Raw genomic sequence first — 8,454 nt, forward strand, 5'->3', positions numbered from 1 at the left:
CTACTGTACTTGTCCCTGCTGCAAGGCTTGGCATAACCCCTATGAAATGTGCAGTGGAAAGCCGGATGTAAATTGGGAGACTACTACAATTCTCGTCTGTGCTCTGCAGCATCGTCCAAGAACTGACCTATGATAGAGCTGAGTGAACCCACCACCCATATCCTAAAGCTAACAGTTCAGTCTATGGCTGTCTACTGGCCATTAGCTCTCCTGGCCTCTCCATACATATGAGCATTCATAGGCAGTGGTATATTGCTTCTTAAAATTAACAACCCCAGTTTTTAACTCCCTAACGACCCATGACCTACTAGGTCCATCAGGGGTCGGGTCACTGCCTTTTGATGACTGCTCGCACATTGAGGCTGCGTCTCTCCCTCCACAGGTCAGTTGATCGGATCAGATGACATGTGCCTCAAGTGGATCGGACATCTGCCCGTGGCTGTTAACCAGTTAAATCTCACTGTCAATGGGATTTAACCCGCACTGGCTAGGGATGCAGCATTCCTCTCTGCCATTGGCGCTTCCATGATGTGATTTGTGGTGTGCCTATGGATTGTCATGATAGCCAGGGGTCAGCCGATTAACACGGTGTCTGGCATGACAATCCTGTGGTGAACACTGGCTGTGAGATCGTAATGTCTGCCATACAGAGCTGTCCTGATGCACTGCTCTGTATAATATAAGTGAACAGATGATCACAACTTCAAGTCCCCTTAGGGGACTAGTAAAAAAATGTGTGTGTGTGTGTGTGTGTGTATTTTTTCAAATCGCTGCCTTTTTTACCTTATTGAAAAGAGCCAATATAAATACATTTTGGTATTGCTGTGTTCACAAATGTCAAATCAATAAACTGCAGGGTTTTTGTGTTTTTTTTTTTTTTAGGTTTTTTTTTGTTTTTTTTTTTACCACCGCAACAGGAAAAAAAGGAACAGGCTATCAAAGCATTGTGTATACTGCAAAATAATATAGATAAAACATCAGCTAGAGGCGCAAAAAACAAGCCTTCACACAGCTCCAGATCCCAAAAATTTTAAACATTATGGCTTTTTTTTTTTGTTTAACATTTATTCTTGTAGTTACAATAGACTTGTGGATTAAAGTTTGTCTAGGTAACCAAATGGCCATCCTTCTTTTTTTTTTTTTTTTTTTTTTTTTTTTTCAAATTCCCAGTGTTTAAGCTTTTATCTTGGTAGTTTTCTGGTGTGCCTCCATAGACTTAAGCTGGGTTCACACATAGCGACAACGACGTGTGTTACGTCACTATTTTCTGTGACGCAACAGCGACCTTGTAAGTCGCTGTTATGATCGCTGCTTAGCTGTCAAACACAGCAGAAGCAGCAGCGATCATAACGACACACGTCGCTGTACTACATGTGCAGAGAACAGGGAGCCGCGCACACTGCTTAGCGCTGGCTCCCTGCACTCCTAGCTACAGTACACATCGAGTTAATTACCCGATGTGTACTGCAGCTACATGTGCAGAGAGCAGGAGTTGGCACTGGCAGCGAGAGCGGCGGATGCTGGTAACGAAGGTAAATATCGGGTAACCAGGGAAAGGTCTTCCCTTGGTTACCCGATGTTTACCCTGGTTACAGCTTACCGCAGCTGACAGACGCCGGCTCCTGCTCCCTGCATTTCGTCGCTCTCTCGCTGTCGCACACAGCAATGTGTGCGTCACAGCGGGTGAGCGACTACCAAAAAATGAAGCTGGACATTCAGTAACGACCGGCGACCTCACAGCAGGGGCCAGGTCGTTGCTGGATGTCACACACAGCGACGGGACGTCGCTGCAACGTCACAGAAAATGGTGACGTAGCAGCGACGTCGTTGTCGTCGCGGTGTGTGACACCACCCTTACTCCCAGCCACATTCCTACTAGACATGCACAGCCTCACTCAATAGGTCTAGTTTGGATGTGGATGGAATTTTGAATATCGCATACTTTGTCACGTGACCTCCCACTCACAGCACCAAACAATTCTGACAGCACATGCTGTGCGCAATGAGGATTACCAAATCAGCAGTCACTATGCAACCACAAACTTGTTAATCCTCCTATCGTGCACAGCATGTGCTGTCACAATTCTTTGTTGCTGTGAGCGGGGAAGTCATGTGACCATAAGTATACGATATGCATGCTCCCTGCTACATTCCGACTAGACGTGCACAGCCTCGTGTGTGTGTCTGTGTCTGTGTGTCTGTGTCTGTGTGTGTGTCTGTGTCTGTGTGTGTCTGTGTGTGTCTGTGTGTGTCTGTGTGTGTCTGTGTGTGTCTGTGTGTGTCTGTGTGTGTCTGTGTGTGTCTGTGTGTGTCTGTGTGTGTGTCTGTGTGTGTGTCTGTGTGTGTGTCTGTGTGTGTGTCTGTGTGTGTCTGTGTGTGTCTGTGTGTGTCTGTGTGTGTGTCTGTGTGTGTCTGTGTGTCTGTCTGTCTGTCTGTGTGTGTCTGTCTGTCTGTGTGTGTCTGTGTGTGTCTGTGTGTGTGTCTGTGTGTGTCTGTGTGTGTGTCTGTGTGTGTCTGTCTGTCTGTGTGTGTCTGTCTGTCTGTGTGTCTGTGTGTGTCTGTGTGTGTGTGTGTGTGTGTGTGTGTGTGTGTCTGTGTGTGTGTGTGTGTCTGTGTGTGTGTGTGTCTGTGTGTGTCTGTGTGTGTGTGTGTCTGTGTGTGTGTGTGTCTGTGTGTGTCTGTGTGTGTGTGTGTCTGTGTGTGTGTGTGTCTGTGTGTGTCGCCTCTCGGTATGTCTTGTCGGAATATGGCTGGGAGTATGCATTTTCGCATACCTGTGGTCCCACAGGAGAATCGTGATAGCATGTGAGGATGCAGTCATATGCTATGACTGCAGATTTTTATGGCAAACATGGACAACCTTTTAATGTACCATTTGGTTCTCTGGTCTCATTTACTGGTGAGTAAACCTCAGGTTTGTCCTTTTGAGCTACTGACCATGAATAATGTAGCCATCTCTCCTCACAATAAATATAGGCTTCATTAGCCTCCTTTTTGTGCACTAGCTGATCTTCTAGGTTTTTAAAACCCAGAAAAGATGCAGTGTAGTGTAGGACACAGCAAAGGAGGGTGCTGTGAAGGGGTGCTGGGCTGGTATTACAATGGCCACTATAATATTCCAAATACCTCCATTTATGTTATAAGGTAGAATTTATTCTGTTTTTTTCAGTGTGCAGAAAACCCACGCAGACAGGGGGCGAACATACAAACTCCTTGCAGATCGTGTCCTTGGTGGGATATAATATAATTTCCCTGTTTAACGCTCCAGAAAGGCGGCTGCATATTAAGATTATATGCTATAAACTGTATCTGATCATGCTGTTAGGTCCACCCTATTGCCACATTTGACAATGGTCCCTTACTGGATTGTGTGCTGAACTAAATTGTTTTGCTTATCCCTATACTTTCTTCTCTCAAACAAATATCAATAGAAAATGACTATTATATATTTAAAAACTAAATAGTTTAGGGAATTTTTTTTTTTTTTTTTACTGTAACTTTAGTTACTTAAACACCTTCTCCTGACACAAGGTCCCCATGTTGAGGAGATTAGCTCAGGACATGTCGGCTGCAGTCTGATCATTATGTGCCTCAGGACAGGAGCAGCCTGTTTAGAGATTACCTAGGCAGGAAATGATGGTTATAAAGCCGTAGAAACTGTCATTTTCTCATCTGCAGCTCGTTAAATCTCATCTAATTGCATCCGTGTTTGCTTCTAAGTGGTTTGAAGTTTTTGGCAGTTATGGAACCTTTTCAGGTCCTGAAATCTAAAAACATTTACAACTGTTCATTTATTTTTTTTTGAGCCTTTTTATTAGAGTAATAAAGAAATATTCATGCTTTTAAATGCAGTAACATAGGTTTTTTTTTTTTTTTTGTTTTTTTTTGTTTTTGTTTTTTGATGGGGGGGGGGGTTAATGTAATGGTCCTCATAAAGATGATGCATTTCCTAATTTATACTGCTGGTATGATCACCCAATTGGCGATAATTGTCAAACAAATGTTTGTAAGGATGCCCGATCCATTATTGGCTCATCTAAATGTACCTTTTAGTTTGTGAACTGAACCTAATGCTGAAATGTGCAGATGCCCGACATAACTTATGGCCCCATACTGTCGTGTCCTATTTGATCACCTCAATGAGCACCCTTTTAAGTTAAGGTATCCATGTAGCAAATGATTTGCTGCCACCTGTCAGCGAAGGCGTCGGTTTACCTTTGTGTGAACTATTGCCCCTGGGCAGCCTTTAAAGAAATCGAGCCTCAGTTCGCCACACTTCATTCACAAAAGTGAAATTACGGCACCATTTGTTACCTTGTTTGAAAGAAATTACAAAAACAGGTTTGAAGTTTAGTATATGAGCTACTGCAATTACTCTACACTGCTGCTTACAAAGTCTGACTCTACTTGTACATACATATGGTGAATACCTTTTTTTTTTTTTTTTTTTTTGTTTTTTTGTTATACCCACGGATTTTCTGCTGCGGAATTAATGAGCATGTCACTTCTTCTCTGCAGGTACCTGCTCTTTTTGCCATAAATAATTGTAAAAATCGGCAGGGACCAACCTGTGGTAAATCCGTGGGATTCTTTAAGAGGGTCTTTTTCTTTAAAAAAAAAAAAGGCACATTCTAGTGCACACAACCTTAATTGCATGTTGTGTGAGACCTATCCCATCTGCTCCCCTCCTATATTTATACTGTTGGAATCCTTCTACCCGTTCCAGGTATGGTTTATTCTTTTGTCTTTGGCCTCCAACACACATTCGTGCCGCTGGTACGTGTTTGGTCCTTTTTTGCACGTACCAGCGGCACGGAGACACGTACACCAATGTTACCCTATAGTAACAGGCACACACACATTAATCCACACGAACGTGTGTTTTTTTTGCACAGATGACATGTCCGCATTTCTCCGGCATCACGCAGGCACTGACCCGCTAAAGTTAATAGGTCAGTGTCTGCACGTAAGTGACACGGACCATGTACGTGTGTTATCCGTATGGTCCGTGTGCGTTTTTAATGGTGAAACGTCTCAAGACACACTGACTCCATACGGCCTGCACACGGACATGACGTGTGTGTGTTTTCAACACACCACTGTCCCATGAATTAGGTCAGGACTGTACTGGTCAGGAGCAGGGCCAGGAAGGCGACTCGGGCCTTTCAGCCATTAGGTGCATCACTGAGAATAGGAATAGCATAGGGCCCTCTAGCTTGAGACACAGCTTAGGAGCCCCAGATCCCTAAGTCATTGTGACTTTTATATTCAATGAAGGCATTCATATTTTTGGGAAATTTTATTTATTTTTTTATTTTTTTTACATTAATGTAAAGTGAAATGTTGTGCAATAGTTGTCAATTGCTAGATCTCAACCCCACAGAGCATGCATTTCACATGCTTGGTGTGTCGTTGTAGTTGTTGTCCTTACCCAAGAGCCCTGAATCAGACAACACATCTTAGTTTACTCATTGTATCATGACAACTGCAAATTTTTATATATTTTATTTATATATTATATTTTTTTTTATTTATTTATTTTTTTTTTTTTTGCTATGCCGGGAATCTTATTTGTGCCCCTGCTATGTACTGTGTAATGACAGTGTCTGACTACAGGGACATGGTCTCATCATACTTACTTAATTTCCTGGGCAGGGGAGGAAGTAAAGTATACTGACGTTATAGCACATAATTGCAAATAATTAACTTTTTGAGGTAAAATATTTTCGAAAAAAGGCAGAAAAATGTTTTGACTCTCAAAGAATCAGCTGTGATCTCATGTTGTGCTATCTGTATACTCTTTTGTGTTCTCCCCTGACCAGGAGATGTGGTATGATTAGACCATGTCCCTGTAAAGTCAGGCACGGCCATTACACAGTACATAGCAGTGACACATGTACAGTATAAGATTTAATTACTTTTGAGTCCCTGGAATGAGGAGGCTTTGTAGAAAAATGGCTGCAATTTCTAAAGGTTTCACAAGATATTTTTGCTCAACCCCTTTAATTAAACCTGAACGTCTCCACTTCAGTTGCGTCTGTTTTTTAATTTTAAATGGGAAAAAAAGAATGGAATCTGGAGCAGAAATCGTGAAGATTAGGTCACTGTCCAAATATTTCTGACGTATCTGTAGTTTTATGTATTCTGTACTGTATGAAAATGTTAGATGCATCTCCCGAGAATGGCGGGATACTGCTGGCTAACTGTCCATGTAATTAATAGTTTTGTATTTCGCATAGACCTCTTATAGCGATTTTATTCCCCCACACAAAATGTTTGGGTTTTTTTTCTTTTAACTTATAGGTCTGGCTAACAGATGTGGAATAAGACATGTAGGAGATGAGGGAGGCCCTAAGCCCCGTATTTACACAAGAAAAATGTCTCCTATGTTGTTGCTAGATTGGATACAGGATTACATGCAATGCAAAGTCCATATTGTCATACGTTTATACTATATGGCATGGTGCTCTTTTTGCTATAGAACTGTTTTTTGCCTTCATCCGCTATTGGGTCTCTGCTTGCATATGCATCAGGTAGCAAAAGGGAACAAATGAATATCATATCCAAAATGGACCCAAGTCTGATCAGACAAACTGCACTTCCAAAGATTTGGGCATAGACATGTGTTGTGTGATTTGTTGCATGTTTTTGTTTTATAAATATGACTTCGTGTTTATCGAATACTAGCTGTAGTACCCGGGCGTTGCCTGGGATAGTGTCTGTCGCTTTCCCCGCCTGTCGCTTTCCCCGTCTTTGTAAAAACTGTAGGAGGGGAAAAAAGCGCAACAGGGTCTTACCCGGTATGAGGGTAGACGGACAAGACAGAAAAACACTCACCTGATGAGGTTGTGCCAGTCACAACCCCTTATGATAGCCTGTGAGTGCCTGATGGTTTAGCTGCAGCCCTGGGAAGGATATTTGTAATATACAGGTAGAAGAGAAGACCGGGTTTATGCCGTGCTAGAAACCACTGATGCGTGTAGATTAAAAGATTTCTTTTTATTTACAGTTCTACGCGTTTCAGAGACATCTGTCTCCTTCCTCAGGAAAGGAAATCAACCAGTGTGTCGCTTTCCCAGTCTTCCCACCGATATCAGATTACCTCACACATAAGTTTCTTATACTAACGATTTATATTGTTCCTATAGCAACCAATCACAGCTCCTATTAATAATCTGTAGCTCACAGCTCCATTGACTTTAATGGAGGCAGCTTTTTTGGAAAGTAACTGTAAAGCGTGGGGTTAAATTTTCCCGTCAAAACATAGTCTAATGTTCCCTGAGTCACATGGGGTGTCTGTGCAAAATTTTGTCATTTGTAAATGCGACGGTGCAGATACCTTTAGCAGACATACTCAGCTTTATATATGAGATTGGGCTGTCACCACCTCTATTTTTGGTGGTTGTGAATTATCGTCTTCTACTCCTGACTTGTCCCATAGGTGTGCCAGCAATTTTCTTAAAATTCTTAAAGAATTTTTTTTTTTTTTTAATCACAAGACAAAGAGTCTCTATAAAAAAGTATTGGGTTTTTCCATGGCACTTTTAAGCCCCACTACTGATGACCTGTGTGCAGTTTGCCACAGACCATTCTCTGCTTATATTCTCTCCCTTTTGGAATAAGTGATGTAACTTTTGTACTCCGAATTAGTCAGCGCCATGAATACAAACATTACAACATGCCATAGTGCAGTATGGAAGTAATTACTGGTACTCTTATGCTCCATTGTTCTACGTAGTATCCCATCTGCAGTGAGAGGATGTCTTGGAGGCATGTCTTCCCATGTTGAGTGCTGTAAGACACAGATAAATTGTCCACTGTGAGGTCACACTAGAAAAAAATGCAGATAAGCAACCACAGCTTAATAAATATATGTTGTTGTTGTCGTCCCGGAGCTTTTTAGTTTCACCCATTCAAATAGGGGGGAGCATATTCTGTGAATGGCTACAGTAATTCATTGTACTTAAAGGGAATCTGTCACCAGGATTTTGCCAACTAATCTGAGAGTAGCATAAAATAGGGGCAGAGATCCGAAGTCACTGAGCTGTTTGCTGTCATTTTGATAAAATCAATGGTTTCTCTGCTGTACAGAGCTCCTGAATATGCTGGACTACCTGGCGGCAGGACAAGTAGTCCTCTAATGATAAAATCACTGCAGTACTACACTAAGCAGCCCAGTAAGTGACACATTGATGGAATCAGTATCTGTCTCTACATTATGCTGCTCTCAGATGAGGTTTCAAAAACCTGGTGACAGGAAACTGTATAATGCCTTAAAGGGAACCGGTCACCACTTTTTTTGGCCTATAAGCTGCGGCCACTACCACCAGACTCTTATATACAGCATTAGAACATGCTGTATATAACAGCCCAGGCCACTGTGATAACATAAAAAACACTTTATAATACATACCTAACGGTCGCTCTGCGGTGGAATAGGGTCTAATGGGCGTC

General features: G+C 42.2%; 1 protein-coding gene across 2 annotated transcripts in view; it reads left to right on the forward strand.

The window, feature by feature from the left end:
* Positions 1 to 8,454, forward strand: part of CPVL (carboxypeptidase vitellogenic like) — a 137,341-nt gene that overhangs the window by 90,119 nt on the left and 38,768 nt on the right. The window lies entirely within an intron of this gene.

This window comes from Anomaloglossus baeobatrachus, chromosome 6, assembly GCF_048569485.1.
Source record: "Anomaloglossus baeobatrachus isolate aAnoBae1 chromosome 6, aAnoBae1.hap1, whole genome shotgun sequence".
Lineage (NCBI taxonomy): Eukaryota > Metazoa > Chordata > Amphibia > Anura > Aromobatidae > Anomaloglossus > Anomaloglossus baeobatrachus.